Source organism: Lagopus muta, chromosome 1 (assembly GCF_023343835.1).
Source record: "Lagopus muta isolate bLagMut1 chromosome 1, bLagMut1 primary, whole genome shotgun sequence".
Lineage (NCBI taxonomy): Eukaryota > Metazoa > Chordata > Aves > Galliformes > Phasianidae > Lagopus > Lagopus muta.
Window position 1 is genome coordinate 84,553,563 of NC_064433.1, and position 26,851 is coordinate 84,580,413.

At 38.4% G+C, this 26,851-nt stretch overlaps 1 protein-coding gene across 3 annotated transcripts in view; it reads left to right on the forward strand.

Annotated features, from left to right (window-relative positions):
* Nucleotides 1–26,851, forward strand: part of FILIP1L (filamin A interacting protein 1 like) — a 204,646-nt gene that overhangs the window by 72,299 nt on the left and 105,496 nt on the right. For all 3 annotated transcript variants that reach the window (XR_007376974.1, XM_048944460.1, XM_048944472.1), the window contains exon 3: nt 23,355–23,441. The gene's annotated coding sequence lies outside the window, so the exon portion shown is untranslated. The remainder of the gene's footprint in view (nt 1–23,354; nt 23,442–26,851) is intronic.

Here is a 26,851-nt window from a genome sequence, read left to right on the forward strand (position 1 = left end):
TCTCTGTTGTACATGGGAAGGGAGAAAAGGAGCTGGGCCAGGAAAGGGCCTGACACTGAAAACGAGAGGGGTCTGGACATCACACGGCTAAGGGTAGGTAGAAAGGACTTCCTCTACCCAATGACATATTTATGTCATGTGTAAGCATGCCTGATTTAACTTGAGTAACAATCTGTGAAGACATGATACCACAGGCTGGTCAGAAAGCACTCTAATTTTGGCTAAAGAAAAGAAGAAAAAAAAAAGAAAAATATTGTCAGCGTTGTTTTCATCCTCATCAACACTTCTCCATGTCCTCCATTTAAAAACCACTAACAATAGAGGTTCATAGGCTGGTGGGAGAGGAAAGCCATTGCTCTCCCAGAGAAAAATGGAGGACATACAGCCTGGGATTCTGATCAGGATATGTTTAGAAAAGAAGAGGAGCTGGGACAGACTATATTCTAATACTGAAACAGAGAAGATTGGCAACACAGGGGAAAGGAGTATATTCCTACTAAGATACTAGTATTAGCAAGAACGAAAAATAAATAGGGAAGAGGCAAGTTGTCAACCTCAAATGGAAACACCTTTCCACTCAGGACATAACAAGAGATGACAATCTATGCTCACTGCTTACTAAAGCACACCTATTGTACCCACTCTAAATCCAAATGTAAACTGTTTTGGGAAATGGGCTTCAAATGTCTACAGTTAAAAACAAACAAAAACAACAAAAACACTTTAAATTTCCTAACACTTGCTGTTTGAAAACTATTCTTTCTCCTTATGCAAGAAATTTCTTCTAGCCTGTTGCTGCATTTAACCAATTTTTGTAAAACATTCTCAACATCCAAGAGCTTCTTTGTAAGGAGATAAGCTACACAGAAAAAGTAGCATGAAAAAAAAACATTAATTACATGATTGAATAACTTGAAAAGTTATTTAATATATAGTGAACACAATCATCTATCCATTACTGGGAGTGAAGATATTTTCGTAAATACCAAGACTGAAATAGCAAAAGAATATATGCAAAAGACTGAAATAGCAAAAGAAATAATGGAAATAAGAAGGAAAAGGGAAGAAAAAGTACCGTTAATAAACGCATTACCAGGGAGACTAAAATCCTTCCAGGCAAACCTAGTACTGACATATTCTGTTGTTCAGTTACTGAAAACCCCTCTGCCTATCACCGTTGGTTGCATGAAAGAGTTGATTACACTTAGCAATAGTGAACATATTGCACTTGTATCAGTCAGAAGGAAAAAAATCCACCACCATACAAATCAAAACTTCTTATCCTAACATTCTCAATTTTGGAGTCTCAGAAATTAGCCTAAGCTTAACTTCAGACATAAGATGTAGTATCTGTGTATGACCTAAAGAAGTCTGAAAGGAAATCTCTTTCTAAGACAGCAAGTGTAATCTAGCTCATTTATTAACCTCAGCGACCATAATACAGAAGTATATATAAGGAATTAGTAGTTAATTGTTCCAAACTTTTCCAGGCTATTCTCTGGATTTTTTACTTTCAGTCCAAATAATTTTTCTAGTTGTCTTCCAGGTACATTGCACTACACCATTCTGTACGATGCAAAGAAAAACACAATCAAAACATTCTAAAAGCAAATAATTCATGGTTCCAAGTTACCACTATGCTCCAGCTATTGCACTGTGTGATCATGAGCAAATCTCTTAGCCACATTCCCTCTGATAATGGAGAAGGCTCCAGACTATGAGAAATGTCTGTCAGATCAAAAAACCTTTACACAGCAGATTGTATTTATCAAACAGAAGGCTCTACAAATGGAAAGTATGAAGGCATATGCAATGCTTTAGCCATGACTGAAAAAAAACAACGTAACAGAGAACCGCTGCAATCATGAGAAGTAGATATGTTCCAATATAAAATGAAACCCCTATTTCTTGGGTATAGTTCTCTGATTTGTATGACATACTTGATAAGGACTAGGTCTAGAAAACAGAAAAATAAATCAGAAGTCCATACAAGGGGGATCACATAAAAGCTGATAACAGATACAGGAGCAATAAGGTTTGTAGGAACAGGCAGCATCTTTAACTGTATTTAATTTCTACAACTACAAGTTAAGTTTTCAGGTACCAAAGTCCTTCTTCAGGTTTCAGTTACCTTTGTATAGAAAGGTATAAAAGGAAAATAAGCATTTTTTCATAACAGGAAGAGATGTAGAAAGGGAAAACAAATTGTGTCAGGTCAGGACGCAACCAAGCAGGCACAAACTGTAGTTCTGGCAGATGGAACAAGGAGCCCTTGAGTTTAATTTGGGTACGGTAAATCAAGAGATGTTGCTGTTTGTTTGCAGGAACAGGGATTCTCTCCTTGAAAGAATGCAATGGATATATCCATAGAGTCATAGAAACATTAAGGTTAAAGAAAACCACTAAGATCATACAGTCCAACTATTTTGCTCTGCTCCTGCTTGGGTTGGTTCATAAGATTCGGATGAACATGCAAAGAAACCAAATGCTACTCTACTTCATAGCATAATGCTCATTCCATCTAAATTATTGTTCTCCATGGAGACAGCAATATTAGAGTTTGCATTAGCTTCTTCTGCAACATCTTACTTCCAAGTGCCAAGACTCAGCAACAGGAACAACAAGAGCTTTAATGCCGATCATGGCTCAAACTGTAAGCATATGACAATTTATTGATAAAAGCAAATCCTGTTTAATAGCATACAATGGCCAGCATTACTGCTGGTAATTAATTACTGCTAGGAGCTACATGAGCTACAACAAGCATATGGTAGAAAAAAAGTGACAGTATGATTAGCCACTGTGTAGAAAATAAGAGGAAGACACACTAGTCACAGTGCTGCCTTTAGCATCTACATAAAGTAGGCATACACAGGTTTTCCATGATCTGCTAAAGAAACATCCAGAGACTCTACTTTTACATGATCACTTTTCATAGTGATTCTTATCCTTGAGACCAAACAAGCAGGTGAATGAAAGCTAAGAAAATGGAATCATGAAATGTAAAATAAAGCTCTCTTTATTCTTGTTTCTCCTCACCTTGTTCTGCATGAAAGAAAGGCACACAAAAAAAGGAAAAAGTACATTAACTGATCACAAAGGCACTGAATGAAATGAATTAAACAAGTATTGTTCTCAAAAGCACAGCACAAGCAAAGAAAAAGGCTACTATACTTCCCATAATCATCTTACAGCATTTTTCTTTAATTCAGCTGTACTATTCATTGAACATGTAAACCTACAGAACAGAAATAAACATCTTCTCTCCACGTGTGAAACTCATGATTAGTCTAAACAATTAAAAGCATCAGAGTTCCTATCACCCCTTGGTTTTTCCAAGCGCTCATCCATACTGCACATTTGGCAGTAGTTTAAAAGAAAATCTGGGTTAAATAACATGATTCAGATGTGAAAAGACTGATAATAAACAGAATTTTAGTACCACTCGGTCATAACACCAGCAAGCTTTAGCAGTGCATGTCCACACTAGGAAAAATGAAACTGTTTCTTCTGAGAACATGGTTGGTGTTTAACCTGCATACCCCACAATGAAATCTAGGGGAAATCTGCTTTTCTGAGTTCCTTGTTCACCTGAACATCTAAAACTACTTAAATCAGACATACATAATAAAGCACAGTAGAATTTTATAAAATGACTTCTTAAAATTTATTAACCACTTTTTCCAATTTTAGTGACACCATTTAAAGGTGCTCTTTTTTCTTAAAAATGCTCACAGAAGTACAAACAAAGTCATTGCAGAGTGTTCTCAAAGACTGTGCATCAGATGTCCTCTGATGCAAAATAATTGCCAGCACGTGACTTGATGCTAACATCAGTGATAGGCCTACTTCTAGCACATAGGCAGCTTCAGAGCTACAGGAAGAAAACACGAAGCACGGTAATCTCTTCCACGTTTTATAAGGACCTCCTTTACTTCTCTTCATACCCCTACACTAAAGTGTCTCTTGATAGTTCCCATAACCATTACTTGTTCTACAAAATGCATAGAAGAACAAACTACTTGGTCTCACTGCATTTCTGAAGCATTACTGGCTATGGTGGACAGATGAATTTATCCTCCTGTGAAAGAAATGTCTCATACACAAGTAGAGATGACAAGAAGCCACTAGCAGATGGTGATTATAACATGTCTGAGGGAGGCCTGGGTGAGCTTAGTCATACTGTTTGCAAGAAAAAGCAGCTCACTAGGATTTGCTGCCACAAAGATGCAGAGTTTTCAGCAAAACCAAAATTTAAAGCTGAAAATAGATTTCAGAAGAGAATTTGAGCAGAACGTTACCGAAAACAGCAAGATGTGGCCAAGAGAGCATGACTGTATGCCTTGATCCTGTGATTGGAGCGTGGCTAATGGCTACAGCTGGAGACAAGATACAAAGCTTGATGGACACCAGCCTGATACAACACGGCTGTTCTTCAGGGCTTAAGAGAAATCAGATATGAAGAAAGGACAGCCTTTCTTGGTTCTTGGACAGTTTAATCGTATTTACTAATGGTGTGATCTTCTTATTACTTACTAATTTAATAGCAGTTCTTGTATTGTGAATGGATGTAACCAAGAGTCAGCTGAAGTTTTACTCAAGTAAAACTGTAGCTATATTTGAGGAAAAGCAAGCCTTCCACTACATCGGTCAAAAGCAGTCTTGCAAAACACCAAGATCAAAGCTGTGCTATTTTTAATTTCTGCCAAAAACTGCAGCAATCTGCCTTTAAATGCGCAGCCACTTATTTTGTTAAGTTTCATACAGCCTGCACGCTGACCTGTGGCATCGTGGCTTCTCTGCTAACCACACTCAAGTTACTGAGCTGCAACCCAGCAGTCAGAGGTAACCATCTCTCTGTTGTAGCATTTTTGTGCAGTGCTGTTCCCCTTGATTTTTGGCACTGATATCAAGAAAACATATTCAAGCACATTTTATTGAAGCAATTCTTTTTTACATGATGATAAACAGCTTTACATTGTAAGAGCTAAAGGAAAAGGAAGCTACTGAAAGTACTATGAGCTGGAAAATAACACTGCTGTCCATCTGGTGACCCCTGGCAACTCCAGGACTCACAGCAAGCATGATCCCTTCCACCTTCCTGTTCAGTTTCTCATGACAATCATCGTAACCTACTTGTCTTGTCTGGCAAGTACAATCGCTTCATCCTACACTGCAGGCTACAGATCCTCACTGAGCAATTTCAGACCTGCAGCTTCTCTCTGAGTTGTGAGAATGCTTGTGAAAGTCCAGCTTTAATGACAAGATGTGCAATGATCACAGAATCATAGAATCCTTAGAGTTTGAAGAGACCTTTAAAGGTCATCTAGTCCAGCTCCCCTGCAATGAACAGGGACACCCACAGCTAGATCAGGTTGCCCTTCAGTGTCTCCAGGGATGGGGCTTCTACCACATCTCTGATGTGGTGAGGTACCTGTTATACTTATCTCTCAGATGCAAACTGTTCTTTTAAGTTCCAACACCTGTTTCAGCAAGTAAATGTCATGTAAGAGCTGCCAGGAAAAAAGATAATTAAACCTACATCAGTCATTTATTATACAGAAAAGAATTAAACTGCTGTCAGTCATATGCTTCTCAAGGTCTACTTCTGTTTTGTTACCTAGCGTTATTGCCAGATCCATTAAAGAAAATGAGGACAAAGCCAGTGCATGTGCATGCATGCACGTAAACTCAACCAAGTGTCTGATAATTGGTCAGTCCACTGAAATCTCACAGCAAAATCCATTTCAACTATCTGCTAATTACTATCTGCAAAAGAAACTATATTAAGATTTTGTGATCGATATGAAAAAAAGACATGCCTGTGTTGTTAAGACAAGACAAAACACGAGCAGCTCATCTGAAATCTACTACTTAGCTTCATTTCAGCAAAACTAAACAAGACAGGTGGTCTGCTTATCGCTGGATTTCAGCTACTGTGAAAAGCTTCTCAAAGGGTTACAATTAACAGGAAGTGGAAACTTTCTGATTACTGAACTACATCCCATTTCTGTTGAGGTTATGTTACAAATGAGACATCATAGGACCCCGTTACTGAAAACTAGAGAGCTGAATACTCCATGGATTAAGGCTTCCACCTTATTCTAAATGGTTAAATTTGTTTTCAGTTGGCAACCTTGCCAGGTCTAAACAAGCAAATGAATATGTATTTTTTTTAAACTGGGCTCAGATATCAAGTCTTTCCACTACACATACCATTTGTTAGCAAACTCACACATACTTTCCATCCATTTACTTTCACTGGCACCAAGCACAGAGAGAGCATGAACTCCTCTCCCCTCTGAGCAGCCTTCTCTCCAATCTTCATTAGCTACACTGTGACAAGTTACAGGACAACTAAAAGCACTTACACATTTAAAAGTGATATGCTAGTCATCAACTGATTATATTAAAAATGTGATTCTTATTGCAAATAACCTTCAAAAAGAAAAAAACAAGAATTCCATGGCTGTTTGTGAGTCTTCAAAGCTGCAATCCAGCTTATATACACAATTAAAGGCATAGAAACAGAGTTAGCTTTTATGTAATGAAGGCTCCTCCTGAGAAGCACAGCTTTGCGATAACTTGAAATGCATTATCCTCCACCTACACAAACCTGAAATGCTGCAGTCATCACCAAGGGCAGCTCACCAAGCCTCTCCACTAAAACCCACAGGAAGACATTTTCACCTTCCCCTCCCACTCAGAAATGTTCCTTATGGCTGTAGGAGAAAATGGAGCCTGTCCTTCCCTGCCACAGCTACTGCCTCCCAGATGCTGCTCCACTCCATGCCAGCTATGGGTTATGAAGTGTCGCCAGCCCAAGGATGACATCTCAGCTCTTTCGTTCCCTTCTTGGTTTGCTGACAAGCTCTATTCACAGAATCACAGAATTGTAGGGGTTGGAAGGGACCTCCAGAGATCATCGAGTCCAACCCCCCTGCCAAAGCTGTCTATTCTAGACATGAGTTGCCTGGACAACTCTCCCCCCCCCCCCCCCCCGCCTTGTCTCCTGCACCTTGGTCTCTTTACTGTGCAGAAGAGGTTGGAAGGACAGACCAGACCCCAACCTCACTCCCAGACCTCTGTTCCTCCGCAGCCTGCCATTCCAGATCCTGGCAGGACAAGGAGCTGCTCGCTACTGCAGAAGTGAGACCTCCCCTACACAGAAGCTCAGAAACAATCCTGTGAAAAGCCTTCCATTTCCATTTGGAATGGACGTGGGTTGAACTAAAGGTAAACTTCCCTGTTCAAACAGGACACAAGAGGAAAATGCAGCACATAAGGGTAAAACTGAATATGTATAAGGGTTTCTGTTCCTATTTACTACTTATTACCTGCAGGAACAAGCAGTGCAGATTCCCCCCTGTTCCCCTCCCCTTTTTCTTCAATTGCAGCATCAAAAGAAAATTAAGATCTTCTAAAGGCAGAAATGAAGCATTTCTGCTCTGGAATGGCATCAACATCTGGACACCTGGCAATACACACAGTTCAATACTGACTGTACCAATTTCTCAACCCCCTTAATGTAAGCATGAGAATCCTTGCCTCTCTTCTTATTTACCAATAGCATTTAAACAGAGGAGTGTTTAAAAGTCCATTTCAATGGCTTTTACTCTTGTTGCATTGCAGCAAAATGCTTTGATCTGGGGGAGGGAGGAGGAGAGGAACAGAGAACATCTTAAGTTCACAAAGCCAAAAGCCAAGATGCACAAAACTGAAACATTCCAAAGTTAAAAATAATCATCTTGAAACTGCATGAGCAGAGCTGTAATTTTGAGCAGTACAGCATGACATCATGGTTTATATGGGGCCAGCTCAATAAATCAAACTGTGCCTAATTAGAGATCCTACTGAAAATCTACATTATTTGGACAAATAATTAAAACAGGACAGTCTGTAACACAAGCCAGATCTGTTTACTAAAATATGTTCTTTTCAAACTTTTAGCTTCACTACTGCTTACAAAGCTTTCACATTTAGTAAATTATAGACCCCTAAGCTTTTATTTCAGTCTGACTTCACTTTCAAGGAATTCTTCAATTAACTTTACATTGCTTTAAGCTCTTCATCCAATGAGAAAACAATCTGTGGTTTCTTCCTTCTTCCAGTGCCAATGGCTGCCCTCCATGTTTGACTTACAGACTTACTGTCTTTTTAGAGCCAGGTTCTGTTTGTCTAAAACCAGCTAGTTGTCATAGCATTTTGACAAGTCTTCTGTAAATGGAGAACAAAACTTTGTGGTGGGTAAACTGCTAAGAATAATGAAGGTTGTTCCAGCAATCTCAACAGATGCGTGCCAAATTTTAGGGACACACAGAAACAAACCCAAAGCTGAAAGCATCTCTTTCTCACTCCAAGTTTTTAATTCTATAATTTCTACTTTATTCCTCTAAGTTTTCTAAATTTTGTGCTTGTTCTCAAACATAGAAGCTGTGACATACTCAAACATTCAAAGCCTAAAAGCTTCTACTGCTATCAGACATTACAATCAGTACATGGTCAAGACTCCTCTGAACTGTTAGAGGTACGGTGGAGACTTCAACTAATTATTAACTGTGTGGATAATGTTACATCAAAAGAAAAAGATGAACTAAAAGCAAGAAGCAAGCAAAAGGGATGAGATTCTTCACTAGCCCAAGCTTACAAAGTCTGTATCAATTTTTTCAGTCTTGGATTAAAGAAACAGAAAGAGCCCTCCTTCATTTCCCTTCTGACGCTTGACAAGCTACAACAGAAGGATTAGAGGAACTGTTAAGACAATGACAGAAGAGCAAAATGATTGAGTCAATAAAATAGGGCTGTACAAAGAGTATATAGGAAGAGATGTGCCTATTATTTCGGTGTTACTCTGTCCAAATAATTTTCTTCTATATAATGTCAGCCATGCGCAGACATGGAAAGGGTATAATTCTATTCATTACTTACAAAGATTTTAGATAAGTTGCTCCAAAAGATTTTAAAATAATCAAACAATATTAAACATCATATGCATAGCATGGCAATATTTTTAAAGACATGGCAAACACAACTTCCTTAGCCACAGCCACTGTGAGCAGCAGGGAGCACATCTTCCTGATCCCTATTTGAATTCCTTGTTACAATTAAATGCTTGTAAATTACAAATGATCTTTTAAATTTAACACTGCTTATGTGGATGGAAATATTATGACTGACCTCTGTTAAATGCGAGCATTTGAAGCCGCAGCCATTTGAATTCCTCTATGTTCTCAGTGTGCAGCAACAGATTTCTCAGAAAAAAAAATCCCCTTAACAACTATTTGGACATACTTCTGAAAGCAACAGTGAAAATTAAAAAAGCAATGTTCCCAAAGAAGTATCTATTTTTGCAGTGTGTGCTTTTAAAGCACAATTCTTATGGAATGAAATACTTCAGTTCTCTTGTGTAAACTTGCACAGATTGTTTGCTATTGATCCTTTGAGTCATATTTTGGCAGTAAACTTATATCTTTTGAGAAAATATAAGTACTACAGACCAAGTGATGTAATCTACATCTATATTTAACTCCTTTTTACTTCTTTTTTGTTTTGTTTTTAGAGAGGAAAACTCTGGAAAGGATAGGAAAATCAAAGGCAGGAGAAGCAAAACAAAACAAAAATAAGAAAAACAACACAACATGTGCAGTTAAATTTATATTTTAAATTAAATAATCTGGACTTCAATTTAATTCCCAGTTTGTGAACCTTGTGATCATGAAAACCTCCAGAAGAAATGGATTGTTTGTCTGTAGGAACACAGGTCTTTTATGTCACAGGACAGAATTCAGATAAAAGAAAGTAATGCTGCCAGCATGCAAGACATAAGCATAAAGACTTCCTTCCTTTTCAATCAAAGCAAAAAGTCTTCTCAAATCAGTGAGACCTGATTCTTCTCTCCTCCTTGTCGCCAAACTACAGTCTTTAAAAAAAAAAACAAACCCATACTAAAAAAAGAGGGAGGGAAAGAGGAGTGAGAAGAAAATTGCATGCAACAAGACCATTCCATATGGCCTGGGCTTGTTTCATGTGCGTGCTACACATACATGAACTGTATGCTGATGTAAAATGCCTTTTCTACATTTTTACTGTCCAAAGCAAGTGCTACAGTGCTAGAGTTTGTGGTCCTTTGAGGAGTACATAACACTGCACAACATTTTCAAGAGAAGTAGGAATAGCCTATGGAGGAGTGTAGCTGACACAGGGAAACTAATGCAGCGCTCTTGATTGATAAAGCTTTGTTTTGCCTCTAAGACTCAAATGTGATAATCCTTAACCAACAAGAGACTGACAAGAAAGAAAAGACTGAGCAAGTCAGAGAGAAAGAGCACACGAGCAAGGGTACAACAGTGTGTGCAGGAGACAGAATACATGCATTTTGCTCATTCCTGCCATAAACTAACAACCACCTCCTAAGGGCCTCATTCTCTTCAAAGCCTATTTACTCTTAGAAGAACCTGGTAAAACCAACAGATAGAGAACGCCTGGCAGGATCGTATCTTTTATCTCATATGCCAATTTTTTCTTACTTCACTGAAGCAGAGACTCACTGATGCCAGTCTTTTTGTACCTTTTCCTTACTCCTCCTCCCTCATGCCATCTGTATCACTGCCTCTCTACTCTCCTCTCCTTGTCACATTGCTTCTCACCTCTTCCTCCTCGCCAGCTGGGAACCAGTGGTGTGGGAGCAGTTAGGCTGAGGATGAATGCCATCCATCCATTTCTGGGAAGCTACAAGCTCTGCTTCTTGGCAAAAGCATCTCATACTCCAGAGTTTACTTGAGAACATCACTTACTGCCTTTCAGATGGAACAGCAGTGAGAAAGCATATTTAAGACTTGAGAAAACTAAAATTCACGCAACTTCCACTGACTTTATTAACCCACATAAAATCTGTTTCAATAATAAGCAAGAGATTTTGGCCTTGTGTAATAGGAAGGATCAGACTAGATGATTGTGGAGGGCCTTTCTCACTACAAATTGTGACAATACAGATGCCAGTGAATTTTAAAGATTAGAGGTCTTATTTCCCAGTATGAATTACACTATTTCTTGTTTTAATTTTGGTCTTCCAAAAACACACAAATCCCAAAGGAATTTATGCACACAGCAGCCCAGAGTCTGCCTTTAGATACTGTCCAAATGACACAAAGTTTTGACCGAGGAGATAGCAGTACCTCTGTTTCCATTAATTCTCTATTAAGTATCACAGGATTCAAAATGTTGATTTCCAGCATTACCTCATGCCTGGGCCTCTCACTGATTAATTAAAACTGTATACGTAAAGGAAAAAGAACAAAAAAGCAGAACTGCAATGAAATGAACCAACAGTGTCCCCAATGAAAGAAATGGATTGCTGTTCTCAACTTGCTTCCATAGGTTGATTGTGAATTGTAGCCAGACAAGATCTCCTTTTTCAAGCTTCCAGTAACTGGCAAACATGTCTAATACACAGGAAGTCGTATTTATAGTTCCATTACTCTCTACAATATACCAATTCTCTGGTAATAAGAAGTTGTCTCTAGGCCTGCTAAATGAAAGATCTTAACAGGAAGCTTCTAAAACTACAGTTAGAAGTGACTGTGAAGAAAAAAAAACCCAGTACAGTACAAACCCTGCAGCATCACTAGACAGTAAATTTAGACATACCAGACTTGTGTTTTAAAAAACAGCTCTGAAAATCTGCTATTGCAAGGCTTGTTGATTACTCCACTGAATCGTGATTTAACTTACAGTATATGTTTAACTTAGCTACTTGATATGTTACTTTTGCTATTTAACTTCAAATTATTTTGGTGTGAAATAGGTAAAGAAACTGCTGCTACATAAGCTCAGGTAGAAACCTGGGCAGGGCCTCAGAGCATGCAGATATTGAACAAAAAATCTGAGGCACTTCTTTGCTAAAGGAAAACCTATTTCATACTTGCTCCGAGTTCTGCAGGTGATAGTCAGCAGTTTGCTTGTGTGCTGGTACTGTCACCTTGCACTCAGAACATTTTTAAGTAAAAACCCAAATATCCATTTGAAGTTTTAAAATTCTCTTCCAGGAACCGTATAGCATATTCAAAAGGGGACAGCACTCAGCCAGGGGTTATTTTTTCTTTCCCTTCAGCCCCCACTTTAATACAAAGAAAAATAATACCATTAGTAAAGGAAGAAAGAAAAATAGATTAATACTTTACCACAGGAGAATTTCTTTGAAAGCAAAGATCGCTACAAAAGTTGTTCTTACCTAGAGATGAAAGAAAAAAGAAAAAAAAAGAGAGAGAGAAAAAATAGGATTAATAATCATCAGTTGGAACACTGCACCTTCACAACACAAAGAATTTCAGAACAATATTTTACAGACATCATGACAGCCATGGAACAAATCTAAAGAAAACAAGCTACACCAGAACAGGAAATGGCAATTTCTTTGAAACAATAATTAACCTTAAGAAGGAAACCACTACTAATATAAACAAACAAGTAATAAAGGAAACCGTTTTACCACAGGGAAACCTGTCTTAAAGCACTGCGACAAGGGAGTAGAAATGAGTTTGCCTGAAGAGATGAGTTTCTGAAGAAAATGTGAGCAATTCTGCAGTAAGAAGCGTGCAGACAAAGCCATCAAATTTCAATTTTCAAATTTTTAAAGAGGAGGCAGTACCACCTACAGAAATTCAGTAGCCTTTAAATAGAGGACAAATCTAAAGTGAATACAATCTCATCGGGAATCTGAAGGATCATTGGTCTTCACTAACAGGTTGAATTGCTTTTATAACCATAGCTTTTGATGCCCAATACTTGTCATTTTAAATAACTAGAGCTAAACTAGTTGTCTTGGTGACTATTTTATCACCTTAAAAAAATGTGAATCAGAAATGAAAAAATATGAAAAATCAGAAAACTGACTTTTTTTTCCTATCAAGGAAAAAGGCAAGTTGAATGTTTGCTCAGGACAAACATGAATTGAAGGCAGCTCTCATTTTTAGAGTTTAAATCAGTATTCACTACACCGAAACTGCTTCTTAAACCTGAAGTATTAATTTCACTCGCTCTTCTTGTCAGTGGTTCTTAAAGAGTTGCAACAGAGCAGTAGCCCTCCTTTATTTACTGATTTTCAGTATTTACTGATATTCCAGTGGGAGAAAAGTTCGTAGGGGCATAAGAAAAGCTGTAACTAAAATAAACACTAAAAATGGAACTATTTTTCATTTCAGATGTTATTAAGTCAACTGTGTGCAAATAACAGTGTTTCAGATATTGTCCTTATTTGTTCTTGTCTATCACACTGGTTCTCTTTGTGGTTTCTAGTATTTGGCAACAACAACATAAACAGAAAAGCTAGCAACACAACAAAAGTTTAGCAAAGGCAATCATAATTTGGTTAAAAAAAAAAAAAACAACACACAAACAAAACCAAAACAAGGCACAATACAGCAATCAGCTCTGTAAGCAATGGAACCAGCATAGTGTGGCTTCCTGAGAACTTGCATCCTCTGGGGACTCTAAAAACCTTCAGTAGGCTTGCAAGCTCATGCTGTAGATTTCTGCACAATGGAGCACCAAGATCTCTCTATTGTACCTGGAAAGCTACTGTGATGGAACTCTGGAACTGACACTTAACATCATCAAAATCTCTCTTTCTCAAGTGGTCCAGAAGTTACTAGGAATTACTGGCATACAGACAGATAAAAGCCTTTCTTCCCTGGAAGAACAAGCTAATTGAGAGAACAATTCTGTTACAGAATTCTTTTGTTCAGTTTTTACAAAGTGGTATTTGACTATGAAAAAGCATTTCCTTGTTCTCTGGATCATCTTAATATTATTAGTATTGTTTAGATTTGTGACTTCATGTTATCTTTCACACATGTTTACAAGGATTACTGAAAGAGAAACATCTTTATAAGATGCTAAAATAGATCTACAGTCAGCAAATCCCAACACTTACCGAGAAGGAGATTTTGGTGAAGGAGGAAATGGAAAACATTTGTTACAGAGTTATGAAACACAAATACACCCTCTGCTGCATCACCGTCACAAAGTGAGTTTTTCCTCTCTCTCCTAAAGGGATTTGGGAAATGGAAATTTCCAAAGCAAGACAAATGGCAGAAAACAACATGTACAAACTAAGAATGGCACAGAGTTACATGCAGGAAGCCTAGTAAGAGATTACCTTTGGAAACACCTTCTAAATGGAAAAATGGTGCAGCAGCTACTGTGAAAGAAGAGGGAAAGTCAGGCCTATCAAAAAAATAACAAAATTCCCCTGACTCCCAGGGGGAAAATTAGAGGAAAAAAACAAAAGATGTTACAGTCAGAAAGATCGCTGATGGTAAAATGATGCGTTTTTCTCACACCGTTAAACCAAAGAGTAACAACACACTTGGAAACCCTCTGCACTACCCTGCAGTTGCCTTCCCTCCTACTTGACAAGCGATAACCAAGAAAGCTCCAATGGCCAGCAGCAACCTGCTAAGGGACATTTTAAGGTACAGGAAGACGGCAAGCCTGAAACAAAGGCAGAGGGTGAGGCCTGGCAGATGCAGAATCTCGAACAAATTCAAAAAAATCCCAAGGGAGAGACCATACCTGAACCCTCCTCAAAAACAAAAGTGAACCAAAGGAAAGCCTCATATCATGGATCTCTGTGCTACTCTTCCACTGAGTCATCAGCATGAGCCATCTTTCTGTGGCATGTGAGGCCTACTCACCATACCCACTGACCATCATATGCCTATCCCCTGAGATTATTCTCTTCAATTCCACTTGCTTTATTCCTCATAGAATATGAGAACTCATAGAATCATCTAGTTTGCAAAAGATCTTTCAGACGGTCAAGTACAATCACTAACCTGACCTACTGAGTTCCATTAAACCATGCCCCTTAATGCCGTGTCTGCACAGCTCTTAAACACCTGCAGGGATGGGTACTGCACCACTCCCCTGGGCAGCCCCTTGCAGCGCTTGAGCCAAAGTCACTTTTGCACCAGAAAGCAGCAGCAAGAAAGGCAGACAGAAGGAAAAAAAAAAATTCTAAATCTTTGAATATTTTGGTGACTTCCTAAGGCCTTTTCTGAATATGTAGGACTCTAATGCCGGCCTCTTTATGCATGTTGATTTCCAGCAAAGCAGAAGATAAAAACTACCAAGATACCAAGAAGATAACACAAAGCATTTGGAGAATGCACACAGAAATAAACCTCAAGTAGTTGGGAAAAATACCCTGTGATGGTGACCAGCACTGTCATTGGGAAAGCAGTTTGCACACCAACTACAAACGCCTAACAAAGAAAAGCATGAGCAAAAGGCACATCAACTCTCACATAAATATAGATTTAGGTAATTCAGTAAATAAGGCAATGTTCTGGCCTTTTGACTGACTTACTTATTTTGGCTTGGAACACTTGTTATTAGGTCGCCTGAGCCAGGCCCCTGTTGTTCACATCTGCTTCCTGCTTTTTGGGCCTTTCCGCAACCAGGACTTCCACTGACCTGGGGCTGGACCTAGCCCAGCAGCCGCACAGAGATCCCTTCCCATAGCTGAGCTGCTGCTTCAAGCACCAAGAAGCCTGACAGTAACTGTGAGACAGGCAACATCCTGCCTCATGGAGTGACAAGTGAGGGCTAAGGGCTTATATAAGTGATTTAAGGACAGTTTCCTCCCTCTCCTCACCCTCACCTTCTACTACATTCAGCACATTTCAATTCTGAAAAACAGACTTCTAAACCTCATTTGGTTCCTTTTCTCATTGAAAGAGCAAAAGATGAAAAGCTAGCAATCCGTTCCACAGCCAAGGCAAAGGCTGTTCAGAAAGAAGAAAACAAAACCCAGAAATACCATGTCACTGCTCAGGCTGAAAGACAGATTCTAGTTACACAGCTTACACAATGGCACACGTCAAACAACACGCTTGATTTTTTCTTCAGCACTGACTCAACTGAACTAAATCTGCACTACTTTGACATGTAAACAGCTCCTTTACAGCCAGCAAAACAAAGTGCAGACAGCTTTAAGCTGGACATAAACTTTTGCCATCTACATTTGGGCATCTACACAATTATAATTGTTAAGTCCATTAGCTTAGTATACACAAAGTTTGCAGCATGTTGCATTAAAGAACTGAGGGTAGTTTTTTGGTTTTTTGTTTTTTTTTTTATTTGCAATATGATTACATTCAATATTTACTCATCTGGTGCACTTCATGCAACCAGCAGATTACTGGATGAGGTTGTTTTCCTTTAAAATACATCTGCAAAATGTATCAGTAAGCACACACAAAATTTTATCCCACGCATCCTTATAGCCTTTCTTAGGAGCAGTTAAGGGCTATGTTTTATAGAAATAACTTTTTTTGCTAATTGCTTTGATCGTTCTTCATCCCTGAAATGAATGTTATTTACAAGAAATGTCACTTTTCTAATTATCAAGGTTGTTTACATTCTACACAAATGTTATGTTCTCAGGCTTTCAGTTTTGCAAATATCAAAAAGCAAGGGAGATGATGATGATGCTGTGCTTGTAAAAACATTCCATATTAAAAGGCTGAGTCTCATGGCATCTTAGGTTTCCCACAAGATGCTTTTCTGTCTATCGTTTCAGAACTTTTTCCCACACATCACGTTCCTGATATAGACTTTGGCAGGTTGAAAGGTATGTGCTGGCTGGAAAAGGAGAGCTTGTTTTCGGCATACCCTTCTACTGTTAAACACTAACACTTTTTGTACAAGGTAATTCAGACTGAGCAGTGCATACACAGAAAAGCTGATAGTTTTAGTTGAAAAAGCTAAAGTCCTGAAGGATGTCAAATACTTCATGATAGTCTTACAGAGAAGTAACAGTAACCTTGAAAAATAATCAGCATTTCTTGCAAACTGTCTTCATGCCAATCCCTTAAGAGAGGCCTGAGAGCACAGCAGCACACTTTCCAGGAAATTTAGTGGAAGAACAATGCAGATACTCTTTGAAGAACTTATAATTGAAGAAAACATACATGGAGTAGAACAAATACTGACTTTTATGTACAAAAGAGGTGTGATTCCTCCAGTTACGTCCACAGTAAGGGAATTTGAAAGCCTTCAAAGTGTACCAATGTGTTCATCTTATTCTTGATCAGTGAGATCAGTGGAGTTTCCCAACTACTCTGTTAAGGAATCAATGACTGGAACAAATGTGAGCATAACAGTTGTACCTGAAGTTAGAGGAAGCTTCCAAGGCTGGAAGTTGCAGCACAAACTTGCCATTTGTGTTTTGCAAGTTCATATACGTGCACATGCACAAAAAGGGACGGGACACTTTATTGACAGCAACTGAATCATGGTCAAAGCTCGCTAATGCCATAACACTACCATTGCTAAACACAAAAAAAGACTTAGTGTTGATAAAATCAGAATTCATATAAGGACAGAAAAAGTTTCCAAAGCTCCTTGGACCACAGATACTTGTGGTTCTTTTCATTTAGCATTATGCGCAGCTATCTTTAAAAGGGCATTTAATGTTTCATAAAACTAGAGTTTAAAACAAAAGCGCTTCTAATCAGATCTGGCAGGAAAGGGAGAAATGCATACACAGAATGAGGTAAGTGTGATCTTGCCCAGCTGAAGAACAGGGAATGGCAGGGCTTCAGGCCATGACTCACACAGACACTAAACAGTAGAGAGCTAGAGATAATTCTCAGGTAAACTTTGCCTGAGCCACTACGTCATCCCTCTCTACCCTTCCTGCATTAATCATGTCATTAGCAACCTGATGCAAGCTGAGAAGAATGTCTGATTTACAGGGAGCAGAGCAACGCTAACAGAACAAACACACTGGCAGGTCAAAAAAGAGAAGACCAACCCAGATTTCATTTTAGCTCTAGCCACACCCTAGAAGAACAAGAAAATTAGGAAAAAGAAAAACCCAAAGCAAAAAAGTTATCTTCTCACAGCGAGATTGCCTACTTGGTTAATAGTTCCTGATGAACCAGTTACTGAAAGTACAAATACAAAGGACACACAAGAGCACACAGTTAGAGAGCCAGCCTGAACATGCTTCCAAACAAGGCAAAGAGAAAGAAAAAAAAGCTTTCTTTTGAAGTTTCCACAGCAGTTACATAATTTTCACATTAGCCTAAATGTTTTTAAACATCCTTTATAGCATACAGTTGTGAATCAGTTTACAGTAAGCACACATCAAGTGTGCTGCTAGAAAAGATTTATGTCCCAGTCAGTTACTTTGGCTACTCCACTAAAACAAGAAAGATGAGGAAACACTGCAACAAGAAAAAAAGAAAAAGTTTCTGAATATCTTTTTAAAATAATTACTCGCTCTGGATTGATAGTAGCCGCTTTGAGAAGCAGGCGATTGTTTAAAATACCGTATGTGGTTATTCAACTTAATTACCTCAAAAGGGTAACGGTCATTTTAAGAAACTGCAGATACTTTCATTCTGGAACAAATAAAAAGCACTACAGATTACATTAAAAACAGAAATCTAATTATCCTTAGGTTTCTCGAGAGCATTCACAGCAAGCATGTTTACTGAAGTCTCTCTAACCAAATGGAAACCTCAGTGCTTACGAACTTTTGTTCAGGTTCTCATGATTTCATCTGCTTCTAAGTCTTCCTAGAGTAGGCTGCCTATTTTCTCACCATTTCCTTCCCAGAGAACACTCCCTTCTCTTTCACTTTCCTCTCATTTTATCTGATGTCGAACTGGTGAATTGCTAAATTGATCTTAGCTTTATGACTTCAAACCATAGGGTTGCAGGTCTACTTTTCATCACAAAGTAAAGTTCTGGAAATAGAAAAGCAGAGTCAAGAAGTAAACTACTTTATCTCCTACTTTTCTCCTTAGCCTTTGACTCAATTCTGCAGCTGCATTGGAGCTACTGATAGCTACAAACATCAGCTCATTTTAAAATAAATAACCATTTTGTTCTTGCTGATTATTCATGGCATCTCTTCCTAAATATTAGAAGTAATACAAAAAATACTGATTTTATTGCTCAAATATTAATACATCAAAATATCAGTGGAATATGAAATAACATCAAAGAAAATACAACATACTAACACAATTTGGAAAGCCTCTCTGTCATGCCGTGACCATAGGACTCAATCTCCCTTAAAATTGAAATCAAGATGTTCAGAAGGTTTTCTCAATGTACAAATATAGATATATCCCATTCCAAGGTGCTGTTTTTCAAGTCAACATTAAGTTGAGACAATCATGCGACGGCTTTGCTCCTGTTAGGCATTCAATATCATATGAAGAAAAATGCCAGTAATCTTCAATTTGAAACAGGCAATAGTCCATTTTATAACTATTCCCTTTCTCAACAGTTCATGGAGGACAGTTTAAGAATATGTAGGCAACAGAGAAAAATCTCTCAGAAGAGTCCCTGCGTAGATAAACAGGGTGTGCCAGAAACCGTAGGTTGGTGAGCGTCATGTTTGTGCCTCATTCAGCAAAGGTGTTAAGGACAGTTTCACAAGATGGGATTTGGGTAGGGGTGTGTGCGACTGCTTCATTACGTCTTAATTTGAGACCTACTGAAATGAAGAAAAAGATTAAGGGAGACAATGCCAACAGCTTAATGCATATTCTATAGAATATGCACTATATATACATTATAGTCTATATGAGCACTCCGGGGAAGCCTGCTCTCTGATAAACCACAATTTTTCCACAATAAACCACAATTGATTTTCAGGTGCTCTGCAGAATATAAACCAGAATCACAATTTGTTAAGGTTAATCTAGTGATGCCTTTCAAAACAAACCCATTTCAGACACATCTAGCAAACAGTCCCCTTCCCAGCCTACATCCAAAGCCTTATCTTCAGTAAAAACAAAGTCGTTCCCTAATGAAGACTTCAATGATATCTTCTAAACCTGCCAATAATTTGCATTACATACTGCACCTAGGAATTTTAACTTGACCTCTGGCCCCTTCGAGGAAGTCATTAGTCTGCTCCAAATGACCCATACGCTGTGCAGAAAGCCAGAGCCCCCAGAAATTCTCTCAAATGCATAATTTATCTGTCCCCTGGGGTAAGGCTGTGTGTGTGCCTCCATGCACACTCAAAAGGGTGAAAAGAGCTTTCCACATTCTTGAGTGTCTCACACATGGTCCTTCCAGGCCCTTCCCCTCTCCAAGGCACTGCATCCTTCCACGATCACATCTCAACAGGGGATCTCAACATTTTACTCACAGCTTGGAGGTAGTATTTTTTTGCATGCATGATGTACTCTCACAGGCATTCACATGCACTTCACTAACACAGGCTCTAGAAAGGCATGCAGGAGGGATGAGCACAACCCACTTAACACTGGACAAACATTCCTGCCCGACATCTGGCATGGGAGCACACATTATAAACACCTTCCCAAAAGGAGCAGGCAGCAAAGCCTACTTGATGGCTTACAAGCCCCATGCAAATATGTGGTGTCTTCTGGTAGCGGTAATTAATCCTGATACCTTCTGCCAACTTAAAAAATCTATCCCTAATGAGGAAAAAGAAAAAGAAACAGAACAGACAATGGCTATAGAGACTCCAGAGGAATGTAATGACTGAAACAAAAGGCAATAGCGGCACTGTGACGGGGGTTTATTAATCAGTCAGAAAAACGTGCCTGAAATGATTCATCTACAGTATCAAATCCCAGCAGGATTGCCTTAAATTTCTTTCAGAAATTACAGGATTTCATGCAGTTTATGTTCCAGATCTTTTGCGATAGACCATTAAAGGGAATGATCCATCTGCTCTTCTAAATCAGAAAGGCGTGCTATCAAAGCAGGGCAGTCACTGTCCTTGATAGGAGAACAGGCTAAGAAGCACCTGGTCATACCCTCCGAACAAAGAAGGCGAATCAATGCAGAGCACAAACAATGCCAGCCCTTACCCAAACTGCTACTGGTGCAATTCAAACAGTGATTGTAAAACTACAGTAAGAAAATGCAGGTCAATGGGAGCAACAACTATCATTATGAAAAGGGCACACAGACTATAATGTGCAGAGATATGACAACACTGGAATGACTTTGGTATTTGACTGCATTCACTTAAGGGAAGGTGTGTCTAAGCATCTTAAATACAGCCTTGTTCCTTTAAAACACTGCCTCACTTTTGCTACTACAAGAAAGCAGGACTTGCACCAGACCCCATATACTTCAGTAATTCAGCTTTTTACTAATGTATATGTACACAACATTCTAAGTATGCCAGTAACAGCAGTGTGTTGAGATTTTGATATTTTGAGCATTTCCACATTCACATATAATTTTACACACTAAATTGATGCTTCCAACCCATCCATGCCAGGCCTTCTTTCAATTACATCCATTATCTCACTAACAACAAAGGTTAAAACATGAATTGAATGAAAATCTGAATTCGCTAGTTTCATTGATTAAAAATTAAATAAACTGAAGTTCTACTCTTCTCAGTGACAAATATACAGGCTTTTCAAGTAAAGCAGCAAGATTTTGTCTTCCTATATATTGCATGCACACCATGTGGCCTTTGAGGGGCACAGTGGTAACAGTTCATTCTAGATTCCTAGATTTCATTCATAGATGACAAAGTCAGGTATCAAGTAATCTCTACATTTGATAAGGAAATTCCTACAGTATTGCTTCAGGTGGATGTCTAAAGATGAAGGAGAAAGAGTAGGATACTGTGACATCAAAAATGGATAGTCATAGATCTGGCAAGAATTACGAATGGAAGAGAAAAACTCACCATATGTTGGAAGGGGCTGGGACATGGATCAAACCTCACTGCAGTTGCCAGAAAACACCACGAAGTGAAAAATTAATCTTGTTGCAAACCATTACTCAAAGAGTGACTTAAAACTGTTAAGACTTATTTGATTGTTTGAATTAATAATCAACTTCTATGACAGTGCATCGAATGGTGTTACATTATCATATTATGATCTAAGTATCTGTGAAAGCCATGTAAAAAAGTTTCCTTTCTTCCCTCTCAACAAGTACAGTGATTCTTATCTAGTACGATCTTACACTGCTTGCTCCGGCTAAAGACATAGCCGGACAATTTTTTTTTAAATCTCTCTCCTGTAATTTCGTCAGTAACCATTCAGCAATAAAAATCTCTCAAGAAGTTTGCCCTTGTTGACTTTACAGCCTAACTTCTGTGGTTCAGAATTTAATGAGCTTAAGTCATAATGCCATCACAGATGTAAAAATCTAGCATCTGTAATGTTACAAAGGAAAATACCTAATATTTAAGTAAGAATATGGGACATTTATAATTTTAAAAACTCCTAAATGCTTCGATTATTAAGAACTGTTATTACAACTCTTACGATACTTGTTACCTTATATGGTACTTGTTACCTTACAGCTAATAGAAAAGTGATTAAATGGCACATTATCGGGAAAATAATATAAAGACAGTACTGGAGATGACCTGACATTGACACAGGAGAGGAGACAGTTCATCACATCAGAAAAGCAGAGAAAAACTGACACAGCATGGTAGAATTTCAGAAATCTAAGAGTTCAAGAAGTTATACAGCACTCATGAGCAAATGCAGATGAACTGGTACCTTCTGTCATTATCCATCTGATGGTTTAACACTAGAAATACATTAAGTGGCTTTCCCTCTCGGCAATAAGTTCCAAAAAACAGTGGATAAATATAAAGCATTTGAAACCACTCTTGAGCTTATGTTAAGTGAGTTGTTACTAGTAAATAAAAAAAATTTGCTTCCTGCGTCCAAGTAATCCCACTTTCCTTCCTTTCCTCTTCTGTTAAGTCCTTGGAACATCATCTATAAATGCAGATTACATTCATTCTACTCTTCAGCATATGACAGAATCAAGTTCAGTTTCACTGAGGTCTTTGCAGCGGCCTGTCTTCAGTTCATTTTGTGCTTTAACTGATTTACATGGTCACATCTCCATGAAAAAGATGGTTTCTAGCACATAATTCAACATCAGTACTGTGGTATTCTTTCCACTCCTGTACCCACCTGGCTATGGGATATACTTTTCAAAAGGTGGCTTCTAGAACAGTGCCCTAACTCCATGAACCACTGAACTCCCGGATGTGCAGAACTTAAGTAGACAATTTATTCTCTCCCCTATCACAGTAAAGGAATATGTTTGAAACTAAAGAAGAATACAGAAGAAAGTAAAGAAGGAACAAATCTTTAAATGAACCAAAGTCAGAGATTAAATGGCAGCATTTTATACTACTATTATTACAGGCATGTGCCAGCCATCAAAGCAGTACATCAGAAAAGCATATTCTGAGTGGCAGCATCCTTACTGGATCTAGTCTATTTACTTATGTTTGATAAAAGCAATATTTACTTACGCTTGTTATAAAAAGTGACATCGACTTCTACATTTCATTACAGATTCATATTACAAAAGAGACGATTCTGGACACGACAAAGGAAATTTAGGGAAATATCCCTAACTATCAAGAGAAGAGATCTGTACTGGTAGGCTTTATTTATTTATTCATTTTGCATGTTTTAAAGTGGGTGCACCTGACGGTTAAAAACATGATCTAATTTCTCAAGTGAGTTTTTAGATAACATGAAAGTAATGGGAATCTGGACACACAGGGTTCTTTTCCCGGGTAATTCTGTAAACTACTAGTAAAAAAATGATACAGATTTTCAAAAACAAATCACTTCCAGTTTCTTGGCAGAAATTTGGAAGACTTTCTCACATCTGCTACATATACTTGGCATTATTCTATCTATCCTATACTTTTCAATGCAAAGACATACAATGTGTGATGAGAAGGGAAACAAAAAAAAGATTTTGTTCTGCCTACTAGGGGAAAACTCCCTTTAGGTGAATTAAATGTTTATTAGATACCAAATCAGCCATTGAATCTAAACTAAAAGTAAAAATATATTATAACTGGCTTTCTATTTCTCCTATCCAACTTTCTCAAGCTAAAGATCCTAAAGATCCATTTAAAATAGTACACAGAACTATTTAAAAAGTACCCAACTCCTCCTAATGTTTAAAAAAGTAAGGTTACATTAGGCAGCTATCCTGTTACTTCAAAAACAGAGACTGCTTCACTTGTCTGTTTTTGCCATTTGCACACTAGAACAACATGCAATGTTATTTTGGACAGAAATAATGTTTCTGAAAACACATTCTGGAATTTTGCTGTTTTCTTTGAATTAATATGGATCTTACAATAAGTGGCCCTCTGGGAGAGCACATTTCTGATGTCTTTGCACGAAACATAGCTTCCTGAAACACTTCCCGTCTTGCACCCGTTTTTGGATATTGTCACTGTTGTCTGACAAGAGTGAGGTAAGCTAGAATTGTAGGGATACTTTACAGCATTTCTTTGAGACTCCAGCGTCCTTAACGCATTCACTTCCTCATCAAAACAGACTTCACAGTGTTAGAGGAACACCATGGTAATAATGACTTTTCAGGGTGCATGAGATGCCTTCCATCATCCAATCTCCAAGCGTTTAACTGAGGGAAGAACATGAATAAGCCTCATTTTATAAAATGGAGAAGTGATACCACCTTTGTAGTGGCCAGGCCCAAACACAGCTGGGGAGGCAAGATGGTATCGTTTACACAGATGACAGACAGACATTATATTGAGAACAGCAGAGAGAGAGAGCGACAGGTTTAAAGTAGTAAGGTTTATCAGCATCATCCCACTGAGACCCACTTGGCTGACTCTCAGCAAATAAAATCGTACAGCTGCTCAAGACAACCAGTAAAGCTGAACTAAACCTATTTTAGTGGGAAAACACACTCTGAATTTGCACAGAGCTTAGCTATAATGTACCACCACAAACTTACATCCCAAACACCATTACAAAGCTTCCTGACATTTAAAACAAGCTTTCTCAGGTCAGGAGGGCCATCACAAAGCATTTTAACTTGTTCATGAAATGGTGGTCCCATAATTGCTAGCATGAGTTCAGTGAGTGAATGAATCTTTCAATAGCATACGATTGACATGTATCAAACGTACCCATATTTTCATTAAATGAGCCAGAATTAGTGCTCAGGTTATATTCACTGTGGTTCAGGACAAAGTTACTGTGGTGCTGACCGATGACGTCTGGAATACAAGTTTTACTTATGTAAAAGCATGTCAGAAAAGACAGAAAAAACATGCTGCACCGGTGTTTTGGTAACACAATTTCCACATCTCCTTACTTCCTTTTATCAAAGTGCCTTCACATGAGTCATGTGAATCCTCTCAATTTTTGTCAAGCAGACATAGTATACAACTTATTTCAAGGACACTGTGATGCATCTGTGATTTAAATCATGATTTGGTTACAATATCAGGGCTGGCAGAGTTCTAACAGAGAGGTGTTCCCTCCCTAGGCTGTGTACCACTCATACTTCACAAGGGTTTGGCAGCAAGCAACTCAGCTCATCTATTACCACACTGCAACACTTCAGGGTGCAGACCAGATCTAACAAAGCATTTACAAACTCACCTTGGAAAAGAAAAAGAAAAAAGAAAAAAAAAAAAAAAAAAAAGAAAGAAAGAAAGAAAGAAGGAAAAAAAAGTCTTTCCCCAAACTGATCTTGTCTTGCAAAAGCACTTAGCATGCCTTTGGCTGCTTCTGTCCCCACCTGGGCTAGGGCGTATACAGATGAAGTGCATGCATGTGTGTGCAGGTCTGCAGGGCCGCCCTCTCTCCTCCTTTCCAAACAGTAGCTTTTCAAAAAGCAGCTGCCATGGTGCACCTTATTGCACACAGTAAGCTAAAGGCTGATATGAGAAGGGAGCCAACACAGAAGAAATTAACTCAATTGTGCCTCCAGGAAAAACAAAGAAAATACAATAACAAATGTGAATGTTAGAGATTTCTACATTTCACTGGGTTCGAGAATCGAATGACAGCCTCCTAACACTGTGTGAGGTTGCACTGCAATAAACATCATGCTGCTCTCAATTAAACAGATTGTTTATGCCAACCTAGCATCAACACTGCAGGTAGAAGAACTCCTGTTCCACTTCCCCTCTTTCTGACCAAAAAAGGGAGTTCCTTTATAAAATCCCATGAGTCTGTGGTTAACACACAGTTATGGATGACTGACAGAAGTGGCCTGAAAGTCCAGTGTAGCGTTACAGAAGTTAGATGAATCACTTTGGTTTTATTTCTCCCAAGTCAGGAACAAAATCATCAGGATGAATGTAGCGTACACTATTCTTAATGAGCTAAAGGGACACTGACAATTAGTGAGCTGGCTAAGGCATGCTTCATTTAAGCTGATAATTATCATGTAGCACCACAGTAATAGGAGTGGTGTGTTTTTATGTGTTGCTTTGTTGTTTTTTTTTTTCTTTTTTGGGTAGTTTCTAAAATAATTTAGTGCTGGAAAGAGACAGATGGACTTGAGTAAGGCAAAGCTGCTGATCCCAACAAAGGATCTGCAAACCACTTAGTTATTAAATGTATTTTAAGTCAATATTGTAGTGTACAGGAAAAAAAATCTGCCAAAAATCAGATAAGATTTATGAAAAGAAAAAAAAACGAGGAAGGAACCCTGTATTCGGCCACTTCTGGCATCTCACCTACTTTGGCATCTCTGCCACAAGAAGCTACGTAAGTTAAGACAGCTGAGCTAGGAACCAGGAAAAAATGCTATTTCTAGATAAATGGGCAAAATTGTCAATTTTCATAGACTTTCTCCCACTCCTCTCCTCTAAACTGAGAGTGATACGTTTTTGCACATCAGATTATGAAGGAGTAAGGCCCACAGACAACCTAGAGCCTGCAGGTTCAGGACACAACACACAGGATTCCAACAGCTCCTGTAAAGAACTTTTAAATTGTCAGACATCATCTTCTTGCCAAGACCCCTGAACAGGAATTAAAAATCCATTTAGGAACCAACT